Source organism: Mustelus asterias, chromosome 5, assembly GCF_964213995.1.
Source record: "Mustelus asterias chromosome 5, sMusAst1.hap1.1, whole genome shotgun sequence".
Classification (NCBI taxonomy): domain Eukaryota; kingdom Metazoa; phylum Chordata; class Chondrichthyes; order Carcharhiniformes; family Triakidae; genus Mustelus; species Mustelus asterias.
This window is the reverse complement of record NC_135805.1, coordinates 4,934,077-4,948,523: the sequence shown is the minus strand read 5'-3', so window position 1 is coordinate 4,948,523 and position 14,447 is coordinate 4,934,077. Positions and strand designations below refer to the sequence as shown.

Below are 14,447 nucleotides of genomic sequence, written 5' to 3'. Positions count from 1 at the left end.
TCCACCCAACTATACCCTCATCCAGATCATTAATAAATATTACAAACAGCAGTGGCCCCAAAACAGATCCCTGAGGTACACCACTTGTAACCGCACTCCATGATGAATATTTACTATCAACCACCACCCTCTGTTTCCTATCCGCTAGCCAATTCCTGATCCAATTTCCTAGATCACCCCCAATCCCATACATCTGCATTTTCTGCAGAAGCCTACCATGGTGAACCTTATCAAACGCCTTACTAAAATCCATATATACCACGTCCACTGCCTTGCCCCCATCCACCTCCTTGGTCACTTTCTCAAAAAACTCAATAAGGTTAGTAAGGCACGACCTACCTGCCACAAAACCATGCTGACTATCACCTATCAATTCATTACTCTCCAAATAACTATAAATCCTATCCCTTATAATTTTTTCCAACATCTTGCCGACAACAGAAGTGAGACTCACCGGTCTATAATTCCCGGGGAAGTCTCTGTTCCCCTTCTTAAACAATGGGACAACATTCGCTAACCTCCAATCTTCTGGTACTATACCAGAGGCCAACGACGACCTGAAGATCAGAGCCAGAGGCTCTGCAATCACTTCTCTTGCCTCCCAGAGAATCCTTGGATAAATCCCATCCGGACCAGGGGATTTATCTATTTTCAGACCCTCCAGAATATCCTGCACATCCTCCTTATCAACTGTAATACTGTCTATTCTACTCCCCTGCAACCCAGTGTCCTCCTCAGCTATATTCATGTCCCCTTGCGTGAACACCGAAGAGAAATATTGGTTCAATGCTTCACCAATCTCCTCCGGTTCCACACATAACTTCCCTCTGCCATCTATAACTGGCCCTAAACTTGCCCTAACCAACCTTCTGTTCTTGACATACCTATAGAACGCCTTAGGATTCTCTTTAACCCTATCCGCCAAAGTCTTCTCATGTCCCCTTTTAGCCCTTCTAAGCTCGCTCTTCAACTCCCTCTTAGCCAATCTAAAGCTTTCTAGTGCACTACCCGAGTGCTCACGTCTCATCCGAACATAAGCCTCCTTTTTCTTTTTAACCAACAAAGAAACTTTTTTGGTGCACCACGGTTCCCTAGCCCTACCAATTCCTCCTTGCCTGACGGACCTTAGCTTTCCTGTGTTCAGCATTTCCACCAAGGTGTGTTTGGTGTGGAGGATTATATTCCCTGTCATTATTATTGGCTCACTAACCTTTACGGCCCAGGCGGGCAATCCAAGGCAGCTGTGCACCTTGGCAGTCCGGTGACTACCAGCCCTTCTGCTGTTGAATGATATCTATGGGTCTCCTTTTGTCGCCATGGTCCTGTGTTACCACTGTGGAATAGAACCCTCCTTCATTACTACAGTGGATGTGGAAGTCTTTATTGGAATCTGGTAATCCTAGTCCAGGGGCTGACATCAGTTCTGTTTTTAATTTGTTGTAAGCCACTTCTTGCTTGGGTCCCCATTCTACGGGATTTAAAGCTGGTTTTCCCCCTTATTATAGGTTCTGCCAATTTTGCGAATCCCGGGATAAAACTTCGGCTATAGTTAAACAGTCCCAGCCCCTTCCTGACCCCTCTTACGGTGACGGGCCGCAGCATTTGTTGTACCACCGCCTTTCGGTCTGTTGGCATTTCTTTAAGCCCTTGGGATATAAGGTGTCCTAGGTACAGGACTTGTGTTTTTCTGATTTGTGCCTTTTTGGGGCTTACCTTTAACCCTGTGGTTTTTAGTTCGTTTAACACTAGATATAGTGCTTCCTGATGTCCTGACTTGGATTCTGAAGCTATTAAGATATCATCTACATATTGTAGGATCGTGCTACCCTCTGGCAGTTCTACCCTGTTCACGATGTCACTCATTACTCGATGGAAGCTAGCGGGGCTGTTGTGGAATCCCTGCGGTAGGCGAGTCCAAGAGTACTGTTTGTCTCCCACTGTAAAGGCAAATTTGTCTTGGGATTTGGGATCCAAGGGTAGGGACCAGAATCCGTTGGCTATATCCAATACTGTGAATATTTTGTGCTCCTGTGACAGTCCATTCAGGATTGTCCGAGGGGCTTGCTACAATGGGGTGCAACTTGGACGTGACTTTATTGAATCCGGTGTAATCTATCGTGAGCCTATAGCTTCCGTCAGGTTTACTCACCGGCCAGGTTGGGGAGTTATTAGTACTCGTGGTTTCCCTCAGAATCCCCCTTTCTACTAACCCTTTAACTATCTCCACTACAGCTTTCTCTGCCTCTGGTTTTATTGGGTATTGTCGGTGGGGCTTATGCTCCGGTCCCGGTACCTTTATTGGGTCCGTTTTAGTTAAGCCGGTATCTAATTTTGTTTTAGCCCATACTCCGGGGATGGAGGCACAGATGGCTCCGAACCCTCCTGTCTCTAATTCCCAATTTCTGGTGGTGGCTGTGGCCACCTTAATAGTTTCGAGGTGACTTGTGAGTTTCCCTATTCTAGTTTTCCGACCGTCCTGTCTTGGCCAGATTAATTCTACCATTCCACAGTCTATCAAAATCTCATTCTTTCATTAAATAATTTCCCATTATTGTACCCTCGTTATTTTTACACACACAAAACCTCATTGGTATATACAAATTATTTATTTCTACTAATGTGGTCTCGCTCAGGTAGGTGGGTGTTTTGTTCCCTCCTATCCCGGTTAGGTAAATCATTCTACTTGTAGTGGGTAAGGGTAGGTCAGTGACAGATATGGATGCTCCTGTGTCCACCAGCATCTCACCTTGCCTGCCCCCTACTAGTGCAGACACAATCCTTCCCTCCTTCTTACCCTTATGAATGGGGGCTGCACACAGTCAATCTTGCTGACCTCGGAGGTTCCTTGGTTCCTCCGATTCCGCTGTGGTCATGGATCGGGTCAGGGGTCTCCCATGTTTGTCCCAACACACTGCTTCTGTGTGTTCATTTTTATTACAGTGATTACAATGTTTCCCGCTGCTTCCAAATTTGTTTCCTTTCCTTGGGACCCCGCAATCCCTCGCAAAGTGTCCTCGCTGGCCACAATTGTGACAAGTCAGTTTGGACTTAATTCCGTTCCCGTTACTGTAAGCGGCTACTCTTTCTTGTCTGGGATTTCTCCTCTCTGCCTCCTGGTACGCCACTAGTCCATTCTACTAGTTCATTATAATCCTGGGACATAATCACTCCCATTTTTAGGATGGTTTGGTGAGCACTAGAGCCCATCCTTGAAAGCCTGGATGAACGCTTGATCCCCACGACCTGGGTTTCCTTGCCCTGATCATTCCTGGTATACTTGGAACAACCGTTCCCTGTATTCAGAAGCTCCTTCCCCCTTTAGCTGCTTGGTCATGGTAATTCTGCTCCAGTTAGTAGGAGCATTTCCTAAAACTCTCTGAATTTCTGTTTTAAACTGGGTGAAGGGCGCCTGTTGAGCATCTATTTCTGCTGTTAGGCCGACTACATGTGTCTAACGTCGCCCACTATAATCTTGTGCTGGAGGAGTGGCGGGTCCACCTGCCACCTGTCTCCACTTATCTGCTGGACATGCTGCCCTGACCAGTTGGTGTACGTCTCTCCGGTGTAATTGGTGTCCTACCCAAATTGTATCTAATTCTTCCCAGAATTTAGTGTTTGTGCTTCCAGGTTGTAATTTACCCAGGGAAGCCATTATCTGCTGCCTTTCGCCTGGGGCGAATGGTTTATAATTTGCTTTTGGCTGCGCATCTGTTCCCCCTCGGGTTACTGGCGCTAAGTTGTGTTCTAGCGCTTCCCATTCCACTGGGGGAGCGGTTGGTCCCTGTCGTGTGGACTCATAAGGAGGTAGAGGAACGGTTTCCCCATCCCATCGATTCTCTTCTAACACTTGGTTTCGTTTCTCCAGTTCCCTTACTCTGGATTCTAACTCTCTAATCATCTCTTTATCTTCACTCCACTTTTTAGTAGAGGCGACTACTTGCTCAATTAGTCCAGCTAACTGATGTACAAATAAAACCCCTGTCTTCTTTGTCTTGTTTCTCTTTTCCCCATCTATCTACTTTCTTTGCTGTTCTAAGGTCTGAGAAACAGCCCAGCCATCCCATTGCATCCTCTTTATTAACCCTCGTCTGTCTGTCATGTGCACTTCAATAAGAGATCCTGCAGGTCCTCTCTCAACTTCTTTATCTGCCATCTCGCAGACTTCACTACCCCCGGTCACTTGGCAATGTGTTTTAGGCACCGTACGGCCACGATTACTTCCTAGTAATGTGTTCTCTCTACTGTAGGAACTTCACTACCCCCAGCCACTATTACTACTCTAGCACCGTGTTTCACTACCGTCTCAGGGTTTCAATTTATACTCACGGCTCCACTATTACCGCCTCGGCAATGTGTTTTTCCACCGGAGTCCGGCTCGAGGTCCGAGTTGATCAGCTGCTTTTCCGCGCCGCTTTACAACATTGACAGTCCAGTAACCAACTATACAAACTTTCATGCAAACAGATGGCAAACTCTGCGTTTGTTCGCCACTACAGAGTTTGATGTTAACCGACCTTTGCCACTTGTGCTTCACAATCCTAAGTCCCTCTACACCCACTTCAGGGTCCTGACCTTCGCGTGGGGGATTTCCCCTCTTAACAACTGGTCTAAGGCTGCACGTTTGAGACAGGCACTTCCTTGTCCTCTCGTCGGTCAGCACAAGTAACAGTCAATCAATACTTATCACTATATCATCAGCAGTTAGTACTTATCTCTATACCATATACAATCAATACTTATCACTATATCATCAGCAGTTAGTACTTATCTCTATACCATATACAATCAATACTTATCACTATATCATCAGCAGTTAGTACTTATCACTATACCATATACAATCAATACTTATCACTATATCATCAGCAGTTAGTACTTATCTCTATACCATATACAATCAATACTTATCACTATATCATCAGCAGTTAGTACTTATCACTATACCATATACAATCAATACTTATCACTATATCATCAGCAGTTAGTACTTATCTCTATACCATATACAATCAATACTTATCACTATATCATCAGCAGTTAGTACTTATCTCTATACCATATACAATCAATACTTATCACTATATCATCAGCAGTTAGTACTTATCACTATACCATATACAATCAATACTTATCACTATATCATCAGCAGTTAGTACTTATCTCTATACCATATACAATCAATACTTATCACTATATCAGCAGTTAGTACTTATCTCTATACCATATACAATCAATACTTATCACTATATCATCAGCAGTTAGTACTTATCTCTATACCATATACAATCAATACTTATCACTATAAATACCCCTTAATTTTACCCCATTTAAACTGTATTATTGACCTTGTCTGACTCCCACAGATTCCGTGATCTCTACCCCGGCTTTCCGATCATGGCCAATCGATCGAACTTACCAGCAATCAGATCCTTGCTGAGTGTAGGAGGCTGAGGGGTGACCTTATAGAGGTCTATAAAATAATGAGGGGCATAGACAAGGTAGATAGTCAATATCTTTTCCCAAAGGTTGGGGAGTCTAAAACTAGAGGGGATAGGTTAAGGTGAGAGGGTACGGACATGGACAGTTAACACATCATTGTACGTAGAATGGATACATTCATGCAGTTATGTCCTCTATCAATGACTGGTTTCGATATACATACATTTATGCATTTATGTCCCCATCAGTGGCTGACCTTGTTATCAAACTCATTGTTCTGGGTCCACTCTTTATCTCGAGTGTTAAAGTGCCTCAAGGTCTGACCAGTTTCCTGCAGCAATTCAACATCTCTTTAACCTGTGTTTAATGTTCCCTCCACCCACATTATCTGTACCTTTAAGACCTGGCTGGCTGTAGAGATTTGCATTCTAATTAGTATTCTGTAACTTGATTTCTGTGTCTCTCTGCACTGTTGGAGAACAGATATCCACTCCATCTGACGAAGGGGCAGCGCTCCGAAAGCTTATGGTATTTGCTACCAAATAAACCTGTTGGACTTTAACCTGGTGTTGTGAGACTTCTTACTGTGCTTACCCCAGTCCAACGCCGGCATCTCCACATCATGCAATTCAGATACTGCAGGTTTTAACTCTGTAACTGTCTGTGCCCAAAGTCAGTGCCTTTTAATGTCCCTTCCCAGAGTCCATTTTGTAACCATTTTGTGGCCATCATTTTGATTTCACCATAACAGGCTGATAATTGGATCTTTTCATGTTGGAGATGGTCATTGCCTGCCCCTTGTATGGCATGAATGTTATCTGCCACTTGTTAGCCCAAGCTGACAGGTGTGACCTGTACACAAAAAACGGGTGGCACTTGAATACCAGGGGGACCAATATCCTGGCGGGAAGGTTGGCTAAGGCTACTGGGGAGAGTTTAAACTAGATAGGTTGCGGGGAGGGGATCGAGACGAGGTGACTGGGAGTGAGGAAGTTAGCTCGCAAACAGAGAAGGGTTATAGACGGTGCAAGAGGGAGGATGGATGGGGGATAGAGAAGGGGAGAGCTCAGACCAAAGGATTGAGATGTGTTTACTTTAATGCCAGGAGTATAGTAAATATGGAAATGTGATGTGGTGGCCATTACGGAGACTTGGATGTCTCAGGGACAGGACTGGATACTACAGGTGCCGGGATTCAGATGTTTCAGGAAGGACAGGGAGGGAGGCATGAGAGGGGGTGGAGTGGCACTGCTGATCAGGGATAGTGTCACAGCCGTAGAGAAGGTGTATGCTGTGGAGGGATTGTCCACCGAGTCTCTGTGGGTGGAAGTTTGGAGTGGGAAGGGGTCGATCACTTTGCTGGGAGTTTTCTATAGGCCACCCAATAGTGACAGGGAGGTGGAGGAACAGATAGGGAAACAGATCCTGGAGAGTTGCAATAATGATGTGGAGATGCCGGCGTTGGACTGGGGTAAACACAGTAAGAAGTTTAACAACACCAACCAGATGAAATCGAAGTTCTCAGCCGAGGGCTTAATTTTTGCCCCACCACCAAAATAGACCCCATCAGTCTCGCAGCAGACACAGAGGAATTCATCAGGCGAATGAGGCTGAGGGAGTTCTTCCACAAACCCCAAGAGGCCAACAACGAACACAATGAGACAGCCAATGAACTGGAACAGCCGACAGAGAGATCCGCAGTGCATCCGAAGAGGAAAGAGTCGAATTGGACTCCTCCGGAAGGCCGCTGCCCTCGACTTGACATGTATGCCCAAGCCGTCAGGAGGTGCGTCAACACCAAATTCATCAGCCGCACTCACAAGACAGCCCCGAACATCACCCAAGCACAACGTAACGCCATCCACGCTCTCAAGACCAACCGCAACATTGTCATCAAACCAGCAGACAAAGGAGGGGCCATCGTCATACTGAACAGAACGGATTACTGCAAAGAAGTGTACCGACAACTCAACAACGAGGAACACTACAGACAGTTACCTGCAGATCCGACCAAAGAACACACCGTCAACTCAACACTCTGATCAAGACCTTTGATCCGGACCTTCAGAACACCCTCCGTGCTCTCATCCCACGTACTCCCCGCGTTGGAGATCTCTACTGCCTCCCGAAGATACACAAGGCAAACACACCCGGCCGTCCCATCGTATCGGGCAATGGGACCCTGTGCGAGAACCTCTCCGGCTATGTCGAGGGCATCCTGAAACCCATTGTACAAAGAACCCCCAGCTTTTGTCGCGACACGACGGACTTCCTACAGAAACTCGGCACACATGGAGCAGTTGAACCAGGAGCGCTCCTCGTCACAATGGATGTCTCAGCACTCTACACCAGCATCCCCCATGACGATGGCATTGCTGCAACGGCCTCAGTGCTCAGCGCCAACAACTGCCAGTTTCCAGATGCAATTTTACATCTCATCCGCTTCATCCTGGACCACAATATCTTCACCTTCAACAACCAGTTCTTCATCCAGACACACGGAACAGCCATGGGGACCAAATTTGCACCTCAATATGCCAACATCTTCATGCACAGGTTCGAACAAGACTTCTTCACCGCACGGGACCTTCAACCGATGCTATACACTAGATACATCGATGACATTTTCTTCCTTTGGACTCATGGTGAACAATCACTGAAACAACTCTATGATGACATCAACAAGTTCCATCCCACCATCAGGCTCACCATAGACTACTCTCCGGAATCGGTTGCATTCTTGGACACGCGCATCTCCATTAAGGACGGTCACCTCAGCACCTCACTGTACCGCAAGCCCACGGATAACCTCACGATGCTCCACTTCTCCAGCTTCCACCCTAAACACGTTAAAGAAGCCATCCCCTACGGACAAGCCCTCCGTATACACAGGATCTGCTCGGATGAGGAGGATCGCAACAGACACCTCCAGACGCTGAAAGATGCCCTCATAAGAACAGGATATGGCGCTAGACTCATTGATCAACAGTTCCAACGCGCCACAGCGAAAAACCGCACCGACCTCCTCAGAAGACAAACACGGGACACAGTGGACAGAGTACCCTTCGTTGTCCAGTACTTCCCCGGAGCGGAGAAGCTACGGCATCTCCTCCGGAGCCTTCAACATGTCATTGATGAAGACGAACATCTCGCCAAGGCCATCCCCACACCCCCACTTCTTGCCTTCAAACAACCGCACAACCTCAAACAGACCATTGTCCGCAGCAAACTACCCAGCCTTCAGGAGAACAGTGACCAAGACACCACACAACCCTGCCACAGCAACCTCTGCAAGACGTGCCGGATCATCGACACAGATGCCATCATCTCACGTGAGAACACCATCCACCAGGTACACGGTACATACTCTTGCAACTCGGCCAACGTTGTCTACCTGATACGCTGCAAGAAAGGATGTCCCGAGGCATGGTACATTGGGGAAACTATGCAGACGCTGCGACAACGGATGAATGAACACCGCTCGACAATCACCAGGCAAGACTGTTCTCTTCCTGTTGGGGAGCACTTCAGCGGTCACGGGCATTCGGCCTCTGATATTCGGGTAAGCGTTCTCCAAGGCGGCCTTCGCGACACACGACAGCGCAGAGTCGCGGAGCAGAAACTGATAGCCAGGTTCCGCACACACAAGGACGGCCTCAACCGGGATATTGGGTTTATGTCACACTATTTCACATAAATATTTCTGCTTTTTTCCTCCTGAGTCTTTATCATGCGATCCTAGAATCAGAATTTATGTCACACTATTTGTAACTCCCACAGTTGCGTGGACCTGCAGAGTTTCACTGGCTGTCTTGTCTGGAGACAATACACATCTTTTTAGCCTGTCTTGATGCTCTCTCCACTCCCATTGTTTTGTTTCTTAAAGACTGGATTAGTTGTAAGTATTCGCATTCCAACCATTATTCATGTAAATTGAGTCTGTGTCTTATAAGTTCTGTTTGTGAACAGAATTCCCACTCACCTGAAGAAGGGGCTCAGAGCCTCGAAAGCTTGTGTGGCTTTTGCTACCAAATAAACCTGTTGGACTTTAACCTGGTGTTGTTAAACTTCTTACTGTAGTTGCAATAATAGCAGGGTTGTTGTGATGGGAGACTTTAATTTCCCAAACAGAGATTGGAATATCCCGAGGGTAAGGGGATTGGATGGGGAGGAGTTCGTTAGGTGTGTTCAGGGGGGTTTCCTGACACAGCATGTGGACAAGCCTACAGGAGGAGAGGCTGTACTTGATCTGATACTGACCAATGAACCTGGACAGGTGTCAGATCTCTCAGTGGGAGAGCATCTTGGGGATAGCGATCATATCTCTATCTCCTTTATGCTTGCATTGGAAAAAGAGAGGATCAGGCAAGCTAGGAAAGCGTTTATATGGAGTAAGGGGAAATATGAAGACATAAGGCAGCTAATTAGAGGAGTAAATTGGAAGGAGGTATTCTCGGGGAAATGTACTGAAGAGAGGTGGCAGTTTTTCAAGGAATGTCTGTCTAGGGTTCTGCAGGACAATGTTCCGAGCAGACAGGGAGGAGTTGGTAGGTAGTTGGTGCATGAAAGCTGTGCGGGACCTAGTCGAGAAGAAAAGGAAAGCGTACAAAAGGTTCAGAGAGCTTGGCGAAGATAGAGATCTAGATGAGTATACGGCTTGTAGGAAGGGACTAAAGAAGGAAATTAGGAGAGCCAGAAGGGGTCACGAGAAGGTCTTGGTGAGTAGAATTAGGGAAAATCCTAAGGCGTTCTTTAAATATGTGAAGAGTAAAAGGATGAGACGTGAAGGAATAGGGCCTATAAAAGGTGAAGGTGGGAAAATCTGTGCAGAACCAGTAGAAATGGCAGAGGTGCTTTAATGAGTATTTTGCCTAACCCTAACCCTCGGTTTTCACAGAGGAGAAGGACATGGGTGGATGTACTGTGGGCTTGCGGTGGACTGAAAAGATTGAGTATGTGGACTTTAAGAAAGAGGTTGTGCTGGAATCTTTGAATGGCATCAAGATAGATAAGTCGCCGGGTCCGGATGGGATGTACCCCAGGTTACTGTGGGAGGCGAGGGAAGAGATTGCAGAGCCTCTGGCGATGATCTCTGCGTCGTCGATGGAGACAGGAGAGGTGCCGGAGGATTGGAGGATTGCGAATGTGGTTCCTATTTTCAAGAAGGGGAATAGGGATAGCCCAGGAAATTACCGACCGGTGAGTCTAACCTCAGTGGTTGGTAAACTGATGGAGAAGATCCTGAGGGACAAGATTTATGAGCATTTAGAGAGGTTTAGTATGCTCAAGAATACTCAGCATGGCTTTGTCAAAGGCAGATTGTGCCTTACGAGCCTGGTGGAGTTCTTCGAAAATGTGACTAAACACATTGACAAAGGGAAAGCGGTAGATGTGGTTTATATGGATTTTAGCAAGGCTTCTCGAAAAAGTGAGAGAGCATGTGATCCAAGGGGCTACTGCCCTGTGAATCCAGAACTGGCTTGCCCAAAGGAGGCAGAGTGTGTGTATAGATGGGTCTTTTTCTAAATGGAGGTCGGTCACCAGTGGTGTGCCCCAGGGATCTGTTCTGGGACCCTTGCTGTTTGTCATTTTCATAAATGACCTGGATGAGGAAGTGAAGGGATGGGTTGGTAAGTTTGCTGACAACACAAAGGTTGGTGGGGTTGTGGATAGTCTGGAGGGATGTCAGAAGTTACAGAGGGACATAGATAGGATGCAAGACTGGGCGGAGAAGTGGCAGATGGACTTCAACCCAGATAAATGCGTCGTGGTCCATTTTGGCAGGTCGGATGGGATGAAGGAGTACAATATAAAGGGAAAGACTCTTAGTACTGTAGAGGATCAGAAGGACCTTGGGGTCCGGGTCCAGAGGACTCTAAAATCGGCCCCGCAGGTGGAGGAGGTGGTTAAGAAGGCGTATGGTGTGCTGGCCTTTATCAATCGAGGGATTGAGTTTAGGAGTCCGGGGATAATGATGCAGCTATATAAGACCCTCGTCAGACCCCACTTGGAGTACTGTGCTCAGTTCTGGTTGCCTCATTACAGGAAGGATGTGGAAAAGATTGAAAGGGTGCAGAGGAGATTTACAAGGATGTTGCCTGGATTGAGTGGCATACCTTGTGAGGATAGGCTGAGGGAGCTTGGTCTTTTCTCCTTGGAGAGATGTAGGATGAGAGGAGACCTAATAGAGGTGTATAAGATGTTGAGAGGCATAGATCGGGTGGACTCTCAGAGGCTTTTTCCCAGGGTGGAACTGGCTGCTACGAGAGGACACAGGTTTAAGATGCTGGGGGGTAGGTACAGGGGAGATGTTAGGGGGAAGTTTTTCACACAGAGGGTGGTGGGCGAGTGGAATCGGCTGCCATCAGTGGTGGTGGAGGCAAACTCAATAGGGTCTTTTAAGAGACTCCTGGATGAGTACATGGGACTTAATAGGATGGAGGGTTATAGGTAGGCCTGAAAGGTAGGGATATGTTCGGCACAACTTGTGGGGCCGAAGGGCCTGTTTTGTGCTGTCATTTTCTATGTTTCTAAGCCTGGATATTATCATGTCTTGCTGTATTTGGACATGAACTGCTTCATTATCTGGACAAATGGTCCTGAATGTCGTGTAGTCATTAGTGAACGTCACCACTCTGATCTTATGATGGAGCGTTGATCTTATGAATTGATGAAGCAGCTGAAGATGGTTGGGCCTCGGACACTACCCTGAGGAACTCCTGCAGTGATACCCTGCAGCTGATATGATTGACCTCCAACCACCACAACCAACTTCCTTTGTGCTCGGTATGATTCCAACCAGTGGAAGGTTTTGTCATTTATTCTCATTGACTCCAGTTTTGCTAAGGCTCCTTGATGCCAGACTCTGTCAAATGCTGCCTTGATGTCAGGGGCTGCCACTCACCCCTCACCTATGGCATTTTAGCATTTAGCTCATTTGTTCATGTTTGAACCAAGACTGTAATGTGATCATGGTAGAGCGCCAAACTAGTTGTTGCTGAGCACATGCTGTTGATAACCCCTTCCATCACTTTGCTGATGATCAAGAGTAGACCAATGGGGTGGTAATTGGCCAGGTTGGATTTGTCCGGTTTCTTAGGTACAGGACATACCTGAGCAATTTTCCACAATGCCGGGGAGGTGCCAGTGTTATAATTGTACTGGAACAACTTTAGGCGCAGCATGTTCTGGAATACAATTCGGAATATTGTCAGGGCCCATAGCCTTCATGGTATTCGGTGCCTTCAGCTGTTTCTTTATCATGTGGAGGGAATCAAATTGCCTGAAGACTGATCTCTGCTGGGCTCCTCCATCAATTTAGGTGGGGATACTTGTGGAGTCTCCTCTGAGTTTCTAATGGCCACCACCATTCATGGCTGGATGTGGCAGGACTGCAGAGCTTCGATCTGATCCGTTGGTGTGGAATTGCTTGGTTTTGTCTCTTTCTTGCTGTTCTGGCATGCAAGCAGTGCAGGGTTTTAGCTTCAGCAGGTTGATCCCTCATTTTTAGGTTTTCCTGATGTTGCTCCTGGCATGCCCCCCCTGCACTCTTCATTAAACCAGCGTTGATCCCCTGGCTTGGAGGTAATGATAGATTGGCTGCTGCTGATGGCCCACAGCACCTCATGGATGCCCAGTCTCGAGTTGCTATATCTGTTCAAACTCGCCATTTAGCATGATGGCACAATAGAGAATATCCTCAAGGTGAGTCTGGACTTTGTCCCCACAGCAGGAGGATTCCTTCGAATGTTTTACCTGATGCTATGAGACTTAATGGGGTCCAGAGTTGATGAGGATTCCCAGGACAACTTCGTCCCTATCTTATGCCAACTGTGCTGTAACGTCTGCTGGGTCTGACCTACAGGTGGAACAGGACATACCCAGGAGTGGTGGTGTCTGGGACCTTAGAACAAAGAAAATTACAGCACATGAACAGGTCCTTTTGGCCCTCCAAGCCTGCACCGACCATGCTGCCCGACTTAACTAAAACCCCCTACCCTTCGAGGACCATATCCCTCTATTCCCATCCTATTCATGTACTTGTCAAGATGCCCCTTAAAAGTCACTACTGTATCCGCTTCCACTACCTCCCCTGGCAACGGGTTCCAGGCACCCACTACTCTGTGTAAAAAAAATCTGCCTCATACATCTCCTTTAAACCTTGCCCCTCGACTGTAAACCTGTGCCCCCTAGTAATTGACTCTTCCAACCTGGGAAAAAGCTTCTGACTGTCCATTCTGTCCATGCCCCTCCATAATCTTGTAGACTTCTATCAGGTCTCCCCTCAACCTCCATTGCTCCAGTGAGAACAAACCAAGTTTCTCCAACCTCTCCTCATAGTTAATGCCCTCCATACCAGGCAATATCCTGGTAAATCTTTTCTGTACCCTCCCCAAAGCCTCCACATCCTTCTGGTAGTGTGGCGACAAGAATTGAACACTATATTCCAAGTGCGGCCTAACTAAGGTTCTATAAAGCTGCAACATGACTTGCCAATTTTTAAACTCAATGCCCCGGCCGATGAAGACAAGCATGCCGTATGCCTTCTTGACTACCTTTTCCACCTGCATTGCCACTTTCAGTGACCTGTGTACCTGTACACCCAGATCCCTTTGCCTATCAATGCTCCTAAGGGTTCTGCCATTTACTGTATATTTCCTATCTGTATTAGACCTTCCAAAATGCATTGCCTCATATTTACATAGAACAGTACAGCACAGAACAGGCCCTTCGGCCCACGATGTTGTGCCGAGCCCCTTAGAAGGGGCTTGCAGCTCCGAAAGCTTGTGTGGCTTTTGCTACCAAATAAACCTGTTGGACTTTAACCTGGTGTTGTTAAACTTCTTACTGTGTTTACCTCCTCTGTAACCAGTGAGGATACAAAGATTTCTTTCAAGGCCCCAGCAATTTCCTCTCTTGCCCCCCTCAGTATTCTGGGGTATATCCCATCAGGCTCTGGGAACTTGACTACCCTAATATTTCTCAAGAACCCCAATATCACCTCCTTT

The 14,447-nt window shown here is 46.9% G+C and overlaps 1 protein-coding gene across 2 annotated transcripts in view; it reads left to right on the top strand.

Moving 5' to 3' along the window:
* The window catches only part of ppp2r5d (protein phosphatase 2, regulatory subunit B', delta), a 209,781-nt gene that overhangs the window by 79,963 nt on the left and 115,371 nt on the right, over positions 1 to 14,447 (top strand). The gene's annotated exons all lie outside the window — the stretch shown is intronic.